General features: G+C 41.9%; 1 protein-coding gene and 1 non-coding gene across 2 annotated transcripts in view; one reads left to right on the top strand and one right to left on the bottom strand.

The window, feature by feature from the left end:
• The window catches only part of LOC120457405, a 56,347-nt gene that overhangs the window by 6,780 nt on the left and 36,161 nt on the right, over positions 1 to 13,406 (top strand). The window contains exon 2 of the mRNA XM_039645001.1: positions 6,432 to 6,477. The gene's annotated coding sequence lies outside the window, so the exon portion shown is untranslated. The remainder of the gene's footprint in view (positions 1 to 6,431; positions 6,478 to 13,406) is intronic.
• On the bottom strand, positions 555 to 627 carry Trnaf-gaa. Its single transcript has one exon. It is a non-coding gene; the product is annotated as a tRNA-Phe (tRNA).

The raw sequence follows: 13,406 nt of genomic DNA, 5'->3' as shown, positions 1-13,406 counted from the left end.
AAACGCATAGTTTCCAGTTGCAGCTCGCTCTCTGTCTGTCTGACTGTCTTTCTGCTTGCCTGTCTCTACTTTTTGGCCAAAAAACTGTGCTGCATTTTTATGCGCTACGCTCGAATTCATTAGCGTCTAAAGTCGAAGTGTCTTTCTGTCTTTTTGTCTGTCTGCCTGGAAATACTTCTGTCTCTTCTGTCTGGCAGCTTGAAGTGTTTAGCTTATTGAAAACTTTTCATTTGGCCCCGCGTGGGCACGTTTAGCTCAAAGTTGCCGCCCTGCCGCCAAACCGGCTGACAAACTGAGCAAACTGTGCAAACTGAACCAACTCAACTGCCGGCTGTCGCGCTAATCAGCCAGCGAATGCGACTCCACAAAATGTATGCAAAAAATATGTGCTGGCACTGAACAAAAAAGGCGCAAGACCCTAATAAATATAATTACAAGTAGGTGGACATAACATCTACCGACGCTTTTTGAAATATTATTTCCTGAAAAAGGCATATATTTTCATAAACACTTATCAATTTTGGTATATAAAATATATTTGCCAAAAAATTGACTGCCGAAACCCGGGATTGAACCGGGGACCTTTAGATCTTCAGTCTAACGCTCTCCCAACTGAGCTATTTCGGCACTTGCGGTTGTGAATGCGAAAATCATGTGATTAAAAGTGCAGAATAAGACTTGCAATTATTAGAGCTCAATTAGTAGAGCTGTATATAGTATTACCGAAATGGAAGATACTCAGATACCTTGAAAGTAACTCATTAAATAATGGAAATATTTCGTTAGCGATAAGAAGCGACTTGCGTGTATAAACTAATTTTAGTCAACGTAGCTTGACAATCTACAAATAATTAATGTAAGTACTACGAATGAACTCCCAGTTGAACTATTCGGATGCAATTAAGGAGGTAATAATGGCATTACGTCTTAATTAAGGGATCCGTTCTAATTTTTCTGAGTGCTCATCTGGCTGTAGGTTCAGCTTTTGGCTTTAGCATCTGCAGCTGCATTCTAGCTTCAGTGGAGAGGCGGGCAAAGTTTGCCTGAATTATGTAGCGCGACGGTAATTTGAGGCAAACTTTTGACGCTCAAATAGTTTTGGACACAACGCTAAAGCTTCAAGTTCGCAGTGGGGATCGCGGCGAACAGCAGGGGGGCGCGGCAAAAAGGGGCGCGGCAAAAGGGGGTTAAGTCAGGGGCGTTAGCTGGTAAATGGAAAAACTCTTAGCGGGGCGGGTGCGTGACTAACAATGTGATTGTTAAAGTATTTGCACTTGATTACAAACTTTGCAGTATGCATATTTATCGAAAGATAAAGGGAACATCCTTTAGCAATTTATCTAGCATAGTTTACTTGTTTTGCAGCTGAGTTTGCAAATAGTGCATAACAATTTTAATTGGATACGTTCAACATCAATTCCCAAAGCGTACTTTGAAATTGCAGTGTCAATGTAACACGAAAATACTATCTAAAGACTTGCCACAATAAAAGGACTCCTTTAATGCCTGCCTCTTTAGTTCATCAATGGTCTTTTTTTTTGGGCAAGCCAGCCAACCGCATCAATCGCTTAGTATACTTTTTGTCAAGTAATTGCCCCGGTTGTGACCCAAATAATCGTTATCGGTAATAACCAAACATTGATTTATCCCCAGTTTTTTTTTTCTTTTTGTATGCGCCATTGTCTGCCTAGCGAGACTTCTTAGCATTGCTCTCAACGTAGCATTTGACCCGACCCACACACCGAGAACCGATAACCGAAAACCGAAAACCGGTGACCCCGGCGAAAAAGGAACCCCGTCGAAGTGCCACAGTGCCACAGACAAAGCCATTAAAATCGCCATCAATGCGACCCTGTGGCAAAGCAAATAACGCATGAGAGTACGCTTAGAAAAAGTGGAGTGATGTTGGGAAATTTGAATCGAATTAAGTTTGTTTTTCCAACGTAGTGCCTTCGTTTGAAGTGATGCTTACAAAAAGAACACTAATTTGTAATCATATCATTGTTTTCAAACAGTTTTCTCAGTGCACTCGACGCCGACATGCTGAGAATAATCCAAAACGGAATATCCAATATGGAATACCGAAAATACCCAAAAGCAAAACCAATTCCAATTCAAAAACAAATCCATTGTAAATGCGCTTGTCGTCGGTTAAAAGTTTTCTGCGTTTCCCTTTTCTTTTTTTTTTTTTCTGTTGGGTTTGCAGAGGGGCGGCGATGGGCGTGTCGTCGATGGGCGTTTGGCATAATAATAACCGCTAACTTGTCACCTTGCCACCGACGTTCGCACTTTTATTACGACCGGATCGAGAACTCGTAAAAAAGGACGTAGGACAAAAAATTACGTGTATCCTTTTTCTAATCGCAAACGCGTGCCCAGTATGGCAAAGCTAGTCCCTCGTTCGGGGGGAGCCCCTTTTGGAGCACCTAAAAACCAGCATATAGCGAACTATTACTTTTATTTCCTCGGTGGCTAGCAATTGGTTTGCCTTAGCTTTGCTCCCTGTCACTTTTGTGGCCCAGTCCCATTGTGGCCAAGTCTGGTTCATTCCGAATGGGAATGGGAATGGGAATGGGAATGAGAATGAGAGTTGGGCAACTGTGCGGCTTTGTGTCGCATACAAAGTGATAACGAAATAAATAAATAATAAATTTCGTTTCCTTTCCTTTCGTTTCTGTACGTTTCGTTTGGTTTTTATTTTAACACAGTGTCTCGCACGATTTTTAGCAAATTTACCCCGCCAACGCTGCCCACATAAGTAAATAGCTGTGTGAGAAAGGACTGAGGGGCAAAAAGGTTCTGTCATGAAGTTTGTCGCTTGGTTAGTTGGGAATTTGGGAGCCCCAGACCCCAGCGATATGGTCAAAATGCGCAGAGCAGTCTGGCTCAAATGTAATAATGTTCAGATACACACATAGCGACTATATACTATATATATAGATATATGTATACATGTATAATAAGAGCGAAGGAGTGCATAAATTTTGGTGAATTTTGAGTAGGGACAGGACAAAGTCAGAGTCCCAAAGTCCGGAGTAGCAGAGTACCAGAGTCAAGTGCTGATTCAGTTGCCTGAGTTATGGGCCACTATGGCACCCAGAAATTGTCTTTGACTGCGGACCGCATGAATGTTCTGTTTATTCAGCGAGTGGCTGGCATGCAGAACGCAGAGCGCAGAACCCTCGAATGAAAACGAATGAAACCCGTATTTATGAGTACTAAACAAATAAAGGAGTTACACTTGATGTCCTGGCCATTCAAAATGCTGGAATAGCTCATTTGGAAGTCGTTGCTTTGAATGATTAGGCCACCGCCCACTTGGGTTTTTTTTTCTTTTTCACAAAAATGAGAAGGTTAAATAGCGAGGAGTATTTATTTAAGCAATGAAAAATAAACAATTATTTATTAATACTTTCCATCTTTGCCATACTGAAATTACTTTTATTATTTATAACTTATAAAATGGAATAAAGCTTGTGCGTATTTTAAAGCTATATTTACGCAGATTCTTTTTCATAACTCTTTTAATGCGCCATATGCAATATATATTTATTTTCAATATTAAAGGTAGAATTACTCCTATGTGCTATGTGCTTTTTTTCTTATCATTTTCAGTTGGACAATTCGGCATTTTCATTGGAAAATGTTTAGCTTTTTTGAATGCCTTTCTCTTGCTTTCCATTAGGTGCATTTTTTGTTCAATGACTAATGCCAGTAGAATGGCCAACAGTTTTGGATTCATGAAGATGAAAGCCCAACATTTGTGTCACCAAACGGAGAGGTTGGAGGTGTGCTGAATTTGCATTCACCATTGGACTCTGGGACCCTTTTCAGTTGGCTGCGAACCGCAGATTTTCACGGCGGAGCAACAAACGAATGCCAGGAAAAACCTCGATGGGATCTGACCAACATGAGTGCGTGGTAGGAGGGGTGGCAGAGGTTAATGGCGGGTAAACACTGAGCGAAAAACTGCTGGAAATGTGAGTGGTACAACGGTACAAATCTCTTGGTTGCCGGAGAACTTTGTCATGTTGTCACATAACTGCAAATCCCAGCGCGAGTCTGTTCTTCCCTTTGCAGGTCGCTCTGCTCTGGCCACCAAGCCCCACTCCATTTCCCCAAGGCCCCACCCTTTTGAGGGGGTCGCCCACAACCCCCATCTTTCCGCGCGTCCAAATGGGGTCTGTGGAATGAACATCAGCGAAATCATTTGGCGAACCACAAAATCGCATCAAAATATTGCGTATGTGCGTGCCGAGCCAGCAAGTCTTTTCCCCTGTTGATGTGCCTACTCCCTTCGCTCGTGTGCGTGTGTGTGTGTGAGTGTGTGGGTTTAAATGGGCGGTGGTGGGCGTGGCAGAACTACCGAGCTGGGAGTAATCATGTATCGCTATTCTAAACACACTGAAATGCTCGAAATGAGCCGAGATTTGTCTCTGCCAATAAAAAGTAAGGCATATCAACTGCTGGTTGAACTCCAGCTGCTCAAAATCACAATATAGATAGCAATAAAAGCAATATAACTATGAAAAATAGGTTGCAAAATTCTTCACTGTTATTTATTAAAAGAAAAAGTGCCCATCGTAAAAGTTACTTCACCATTTTTCATTCTATATATTATATATTTATACTTTAATCTAAAATACTATGTTTTCTCATATGAAATTCATATACTTTTATATTCAGTATACTGGTACTCGTATATGTGCTTATTTAACTGCCATTGGAGTCACATTTTCCACTAAAGTGTCGTAACAATTTCTGATTTAGTTTTTCGTGACATATGCTGCCGTTTTCTGCCAGACTTCACCGCATCCCCTCCCTCATTTCAAGCTTATTGCTGCTTATTGTGAGAGGCACCTGTTTTGGGCTTTATTTAGGCCATTATTTTCTATACTGTCAATACTTTTGTACACACTTTTGCACTCCCCCCGCTGCGCCAGCTCAGCTCATCAGTTTTGTCTGGTAATTTGCATTTAAATTTGCGAATGTTTTGCCTTTTTCTCGTTTTTCCCGTTGCCAAACAAAAGGCAGCGAAACACAAAATCCGTGGGCTGCCGGAGGATGGGATTTTCCAGGGGGTGGTGATGCTGATACAGGACTACGGATGAGATGGGGATTTCTTTTCTTTTTTTTTTGGAAGGGGGAATAGGAGGTTGGGGCGTGTTATCAGAGCGAGTTGACAACTTTGCAATGCGTTTCGTTTCGTTTCGCTAAGATTTGTTTAATATTTGCCCGCAGGGCGTCGATAGCTGGAGTACCCAACTCAACTCAAAAGAAGAGAAACAAAATGAACTACAAATAAGAGAGGGAAAAGTTGGGAGAAATGGGCGAAAGTCTGGCCACGCCCTCGTCCTTGGCGGCGCCTTTCACCGGCTTTGATGTTGTGTGTGTGTGTTTTGCTTTTTTATTTTTTTCTGGCGGCAAAAGCGGAAAACTGAGTGGAAGAAAAAGTGCGAACTTGGCTCGAATATGGCGGGGAATTTGGGCGGTGGAAAATCGGTGGAAAATGTGGGGCAGTGAAGCCAAGAAAGGGTGTTTTTCTTATTTTTATTTTTTAAGGCCACGCCACTGCCAAATATTAAATAACCTTTCGGTTATTGGCTTAGTCATGGGGCATTCTACTGCTTCGCTTTTCTGCAGAAATATCTCTTCCCGAAATTCTGGCGCTCCATGTTCTCCAATCCCCCACCCATTTCGTTTTATTGCCACAAATTTGGTTTGATAAGCCATGGGCGAACTTTTTACAATGGACAGTTTTTCGAACATTTCGCATTTCTAGGCCCTTTTGTTTTTTTTATTATTATTATTTGCCTCCGCTTTTGGGTACCTCACTTATTGGATCGACCTTTGGGAAAACTTTTGCCCAACCCCGCCATCCCGCAAAATTTTGACATAAAAGCTCATTAACGTGATATAAATTAGATTTTGGGTGTTAGTGCAGAGCATTTTCGGATACACATGGCAACACTTGGTGTGCGTGGCAACCCTGCTCGTTAAGAAGGAGCAGTAGTTTTCCAAAGACCCTTTTGAATAAATTAGTGGTCGGGGAAAAGGTTCCTATTATGTTTTATTGCTCTTGATTATGGCTCATGGTTCGTTCTCAGTTTTTCGGAAGGGAGAAAAGGTAATTGTAGCATCATTTCACGATTATCCACTTCAGACCGAGCAATCACCCCATTCCACACGACTTTTGTCCGCCACTTTCGCCTAATGCCTTTAAAATCACCTCGGAATAAGATCCACTCGACGGAGGGGAGCTATTGTCCATGGTTAACACTCCCTCGCAACTTGTTCTCGTCTTGCTTTCTATTGTACCACACTGCGCGAAACAGGTGCTGGTATTATACATTTTAAAATCATATACGGTGCAATCTAATGGTGTAAATTTTAACCCAATGAAATAATATTTATTTTTCTCTTATTTTCAGATTCAACCATCACAGCCTTTGGAGAACTTACTACAGTTGAATTCAGGTAAAAATTTTATTCAAAATAGCTTGAAATGTTTTTAATTCATTTGCATAAATCTTGGTAACAGCTTGTAATATTTCAAAAAAATTTCTAAAAAATCGGTTAAACATAGTGGATAGGAAATAGCGCGATTAGATAATTCATTTGTTTCTCGCATAGTATGTTTTTGAATGCAATTTTCTCAGTGCAGGGTATATCGTCTGTCATTGTTTTTGGTTTTGGTTTTGGCTCTTTCTAGTCGAGTCGTCGCTTTTATTGAGCTGCTGCTCGGCAAAATCGCAAATAGCCATAAACGTGTACATCAGACTTTGCTTTGGTTCGCTTGGCACCAGCTGCCAGTACCAGTGAGCCATCCCATCCCCTTTTCCCTTTAGCCCCCCTTTTTGGGCGCCCATGCTTCATTGTTGTTATAGCCATCTAATATTGGATTTGTTATTGTTACTTCTTCCTTTGCTCTTTGTTTTTTCTTTGGCCATTTTTTTTTTTATTTTTTATTATATATATATGAACAAACAATATTCATACAGCAGAATGGAATGGAATGGGATGGGTTTCGAATGGTATAGGATAGATTTGATGCCCACGACTCGTGTCTGTTCTGTCGGGCGCCCCTTTATTTCATTTTATTTTATTTATTTATTTATTTTTATTTTATTTTCTACGTATTTTATTTGCCCCCCAACTCGACTGCCTTTGCTCTGCTTTGCTTTTGGGCTTGGGTGTGAGTTTTGGGCTTGGGCTTGGGCTTCCGACCGCCACTAAGCCCGAGATTTATGTACTAAAGCACGTTGAAATGCAAACGCGGGGAATGGAAATGGAAATAAAATAAAATACATTTTATTATTTATATTTGTCGTGACTTCGATTTATTATACGGCCAATGCCATAGAGGAGGTCTAGTTGTACGTTGGATAAACTGGGGGATCAGACGCGAGGCATATGTCTTACCTAAAAACCTCCAGTGACTGGGTTTGGTGAACCTATATTTTCTTAGTAAATGTATTCATTGCATTGCATGGGGGAGCAAATGTTGATACTGTCTGTTATTACTGCAAAATGATATGGGAGTCTATTTATGGGTGTATTTTTTTGGGACTTGTTATCATTGCATAAGCCGAATTGGTTTATTTGAGGTCTTTTAAGACCAATTTGTTGGAGGTATTTAACATTGCGGCATTCGAATTTCATCTAACTATATATTTTGTATCCCTTTGAGATTATTAATTAAAATGGAATTCCCCTTTGGCTTAATTATCTTTTTCTTTCCTTTAGCTTTCTGACCATTTTTAGCCAAGTTATACCGAAAATACCAATCGTAAATATTGAATTTTTGTCGAAAATCGTTTTTCTGTTTTTTTGCGAATATTATTATCAGTACTTTGATGAGAACATTCGAAATAGTGGTCCAAATATGGAATGCCATACCTCGTTGAGCTCGTAATTAAATTTCCAATCAAACTGTGTTTTCAAAAAAAATTCTATTTTTTTCAAAGTTTTAGCATGATGTTACCCTTACAAAAAATGCGAAAATGTATTTTAACAAAGTGATTTGGTTGGTTAGTATTGGTGATTAGGAGAAAAAAACTGTAATTCTTTTCGCTTAATTATCTGACGGTTTTCAATGTAAGGTCCGAAAAATAGGCAACACTTTTGGTTTTTGCCTAATATAACGTATACGCAGCGTTCACAATAAATATTTTACCAATTAAAGGGCAACACTTTTTCATAGTTACCAAATTACTCATTCGCACTGGTGGCATTGGAAAGTGTAATATATTTGATGTATTTTTATAAACCGATTTTTAGTTCTTGATTTGTGGGCTTTTATATGTACGTAATTCAATAGAGCTCTGTTTCCGAGAAAATAAATAAAAATAGACATAGGCTTATAGTGGAATATATTTTCGGATTATGCTATTGATTACCATCAATAGAGTGCATTTATTGGCCAGATAGAAATTCACCGCAACAAATGTATTATCTTGGTTACAACACATAACAAAGAAAACCAAATTTATTGAATATGCTCACACAGAATTTCCAAAGATAGCTAATTTTTATTCCTTTGTTGCACTATTTTTATCTGCATTGTATACCTATTTGGGTTTCTGAACATTATAATAACAAATGCGTTGGCCACTTTTCGACATTTTGGCCTAATGCCCTGCAAGTTCGTAAATTGGATATTTTTTTTTTCTTTTTTTGAAGTGAAGTAAATACCATTTTTCTTGCCATTGCCACTTGGCAAGTACCCGAAAGTTGGAGATGGGACTCTCTCGCTCTCGATTCAATTAGAATGCCAAAAATCATGTCAGCAGCCATTATAATTACTTCCGTTCATTTTCGGCCACTCCCACGCCAAAAGTCTAAGCTCATTAGCAGCACAAAAAACTTTGCTCAATGCTCCTCCAGCTGACCGAAACAGACATGGCATCCAAAGGACATGGACACGGCTCTGCAATGGAATCGACCAGAACAAAACTCGAATGCTAATGACAAAAATAACGAGATTAGATCCGATCGGATCGAAACGAAACGAATCGAATCGAAACGAATAGGGGGAAAATAATGAGCGCAGAGTGGATATATAGAGGAACGGAGGGCAAATTGAAGCAAATCAACAAATTAGCCCTGTCAAACTGCATGGCAAAATCGCGGGCGGTATGATTGCGTTGTGCCGTTGCCTGCCAACTTCAGTCAGTCTGTCAATATTTACTCATTTCATTTAGTCATTTTCAATTTATAACCATTCAATGGAATTCAACCCGCCACCCGCCGTCCGCCTCCTCTTCAATTCCCCTCCCCACCATGTCACGCATCAATCGCTGTCTTAGCCTCCTGTTTTTTTTTGTCCTTTTTTTTTTTTTTGTCGTCCTCTTGGTATTTGTGCCATTTCGCACGCACTACAGTTTCCTTCCCCCCCAAACATTCCTCGTCCTTTTTCGGCGTTAATTTCCCTGCTACTTATGCACAGAGGGAAATGCCTCCGGCCAGGACATCCATCCATCAGCCAGCTGCTCGGTGGTTGGGTGTGGGCTGTTGTGCACTGATGATACCCCAGGGTGGGATATGTCGTCTTGGGGAAAGTGTATCTGTATTTGTCTCTGTATTGGCGGCAGCGGCAGCGGCAGCGGCAGCTCCACATTTCCCATTCGAAGCGATCGGCCTGCGAAGATAACCCTATGAAAATTGCCATATGGGTTACCCGAGTACTTAAGTGGCTAATGTTTGCTCAAGATTGCCGTCATAAATCTTCTCAAATCGAACATCAAAGGGTAGTTTTCTTTAATAATATATATCAGCTATATATGTACTCGTATATATTTTAAATAAAATTTATTACACTTTAAGTCCCAAAAAAGAACAATCAAAATTCGTTGTGCTCTGCTACGCACTTATTTCTAACGATGCTCAGAATTAATTCTAGTTTTGGACAGCAAGCGACAGCAGCATTTTTAATAGTCGCCACATTTGTGAGGGGGAGGTGGGGTTCCCCCCACTCCAAAAGTTGTAAATTTTTCCAAGTGCCTTCCCCCTCCTTCCCCGCTGCCCAAAGACTACAACACTTGAGGCGTTTCAATTGTTTTGAAGTTTCTCATCGAGCCATTCTTGTATCTATTTAATGCTACTGTTTTGTCTGAGACTTTTGGCTGCGGCGCTCAATTAACGCGTTTGGTTTATGGCCAAAGAATTTGCGTGGAAAGGTTCGGGGTTGCTTTTGCTTTTGGCCACTTGTCGGTTGTAGTTGGCCCAACAATTAGAAGCGCTCGACCCAATAATGCTGAGTTAGCTGAGCCATCATAACGGTAGCTCCATAGTAGCTCCGTAGCCCCAATGCCCACATTTCATCACTTACACCACCCACCGCCCACCACCCACTATCCCCCCCACAAAATGGCTTCATTTACAGCCGGAGGAAACAACAATAAGTGAAATTTTCACAAGCTTTGGGTAAAGCTTTAGTTGTTTGTTCCTCCCGGCCCAACTGCTTTATATATAGAGTATATCTACCTTTTTTTTTTTTCGTTTTTTGTTTTTTTGTTGCATTAAAGGGGAACTGGTTAGTGGGGGATAGCGGAGAGAAAAGTTTTCCACTTTACACAGCGAAGAAGACGCAACTTTGTAAGACCTCCGGTCGTTCCAAACTTCCCCCGAAGCCCAAAGAATTACTGGTCGTTATATACGTATATATAGTGGGAAATCTATTTTCGAATGCCAGTCAGACGACGACGACGACGGTGGGTGGTCAGATGCTGGATGGGTTTTGGTGGTTGGGTTGGGTTTTGTGCAAAAAGTATTTTTCATTACATTTTCCAACATTTCCACTGTGCCGTTGCCGTTGCCTTTGCCTTTGCCTTTCTTCAACACCACCCCCACCACCACCCCCTGCGAAAGCAAACCAACGTCGACTTAATTTATAATTACGATAATTTGCGCATTACGTTTTCTTTTGTTGGCCTGCTTCGTTCTGTTCGTCGTGGTTCGTCCTCCTCGTTCCGAGGTCCTGCTTTTCCAGGAGGCAAACTTTTGTCGGTTAGTTGGAACTGCGTCTCCCGCTCGCACTTTGCTTTTCCTCCAATCTCTATCTATTGCTACCCAGCCAGTAACGCCACCATTCCGCCACCGCACCCCTCCCGCAAGCCCTTCCGCTGGTTATCTATCCCCGCCCATCTTTTCGCCCCCATTTTCCGTTGTCCTTGCGGCTTATCAATAATGTTGATTTCACTCTGTGTCGCATAATTGAATTCTGAAGTTGTTAAGTCACAGCACAGCCAAATTTACGCGCTGGGAATAGGGCAGCCCACCACCCAAAATATCACCTCCACCACCACCCCCCCACTTCCCTTTCGTAGGTCCAAGGCTGTTCGTTTGCTGATTGAAAATTTGCCAATTAGAAATAATGAAGCGTGTGACATTAAATGCAAGACAAGCAGCAAATCGGGCCAAGTCCCCCAGGTTCTTTTACCGCCAGCCAACCACCTACCACCACCCACCTAGCCCACCTAACCCACCACACCTCTCCTCCCCCGCAAAAACCCCATGGGATCGGCAGCGGATGGCTCGTTAGAGCTATATATACTATATATAGAGATGTATATGTACCTTGTAATATAGTATTTTTCACTGGTTCAGCCTGCCAATGGCGATAACAAATTTTTGCTTAGAAAGGAAGAAGGAAGCTCTTAAAATCTCATTGCCGCACACACACACACCCACACACACACACACGTAGTCGTTAGGCACGGATATCGAAAATTTTCATGTCTTCCTTTAGTTTGTCTTAGTTGGTGAGCCCTCCACTCTGCTCCTCTCGCGCCGACGAGACCAGCCATCATTAGACTCTCCGGGCCAGAAATCCCGTCAATCGAGTCCTCTTTCCGACCAGCTAGCTAGCTGGCTCTCCATGCCCCTGCCCCATGGCCCATGCCCCATGCGCTTGCCCCCCTCAAGAACACCTACCTTCAACATTTTTCCGGAAATTTATAGTCCTTTCGGGCAGGAAGAACGGCGGGGTAGGGGGTGCTGGTTGGGTGGTAGGCAAATTCGCATTAGGCAAATTCTTTGGGCACACGGAGCCCCCCAACTTGATGCATCCCTGCTGCACTTTGGTTGCCAGCCAGTCAGCTGCATACATACATATTTCTTTTAAGTAGCTCATTATTTCAGCGTTTTTTTCCAAACGCCCCCAACCCCGCCCCCATTTCGCCAATAAATATGCCGATGACAGGGGTTAAGACTGCAACCACAGGTGATTGGTGAAGTGCTCCTTTCGCATTCGCCGGGGCTGGGAAAAAGCCATCGAAGAGTGTCAACAGGAGAAAATCAGTCAGTGCCTGGTTTTCCTAGATCTCCTAGTTTTCCTGGTTTTCCTGGTTTTCCACACCCCCCAACCAACTTGAAAAAAGTAACTAAAAGTCCCCAAGGCTCTCACAAAATTGTACAACTTTGCGCTTGGGTGAGCTAAGTTCTGGAATTGATTAGTATAATTATAATTGTAATTGTATTACCATTAATTGGGCTCCTCGCACCTAAGCAGCTTACATCGCAGTTTTGAATACAATTACTTATTTTGGTATATCAAGTTGTTTCACGAATGAATAATAACAGCTGAAGAGAAATATAGCACTCTTAAGCAGCAGATTATTAAATTGTTACCACTTGCAAGTACTGACTACATACATTTGCGATCTAAGGCTTTAAGTGCGGAATATTTTCCAACAGAATTAAGTACAACCTCAACGTCATCAACGTAACTACACTCATACTCATACTCAACTCAGCTCAACACTCATCATCACCATGAACATCATGGCCATCATGAACACGATGACGGCCAAAAGTCAGCGCTGGAATTAAATTAGAGCCAACTTGTCTTGATGCCATTCAAATGCTTGCCAACTTCCTACCACTTTTATGCATAGCGAAGGATATTTCGGATATTCAGCAGCACCTGGGTGGGTTATGTCAAGGAGTTCTCTCTGGTTTTGGGATAGCATGGTGCTGCCATTTGGCTTGGTGGTTTCCGAGGGTTGGGGCTTTGAGATGGGGTTTCCACGCTCTGAAGGGATAGGGATACTGGGTGGGAAAAGGGGAAATGGGGAAATGGGGAAAAGGGCTGCCAGCAAGCGGTAGTATTACAACGCATCGCATCGCATAGCATCGCATCGCATCGCTCACGTTAAGCACATAATTACAATTCTGCTTTATATTTACGTGTATTTATATTACCTTTTCTTGCCAGCGAACACGACAGCGCACTAAGCTCTTGGCTTCCCCATTGTGTCCATGATGCGGAACTATGGATACCCTCGTTGTCGGTTCCTTGGAACTTGGGTTGTTGGCTTGTTTGGTTGCCGATTGTCGGTTGTTTGGGGTTCGCAAAAAAGGGACTTATCCCACGCACTGCCAGCGATTGCGGTATTCAAATGAGA

The sequence above is a fragment of the Drosophila santomea genome, chromosome X (assembly GCF_016746245.2).
Source record: "Drosophila santomea strain STO CAGO 1482 chromosome X, Prin_Dsan_1.1, whole genome shotgun sequence".
Classification (NCBI taxonomy): domain Eukaryota; kingdom Metazoa; phylum Arthropoda; class Insecta; order Diptera; family Drosophilidae; genus Drosophila; species Drosophila santomea.
This window is presented reverse-complemented; position numbering and strand designations above follow the sequence as displayed.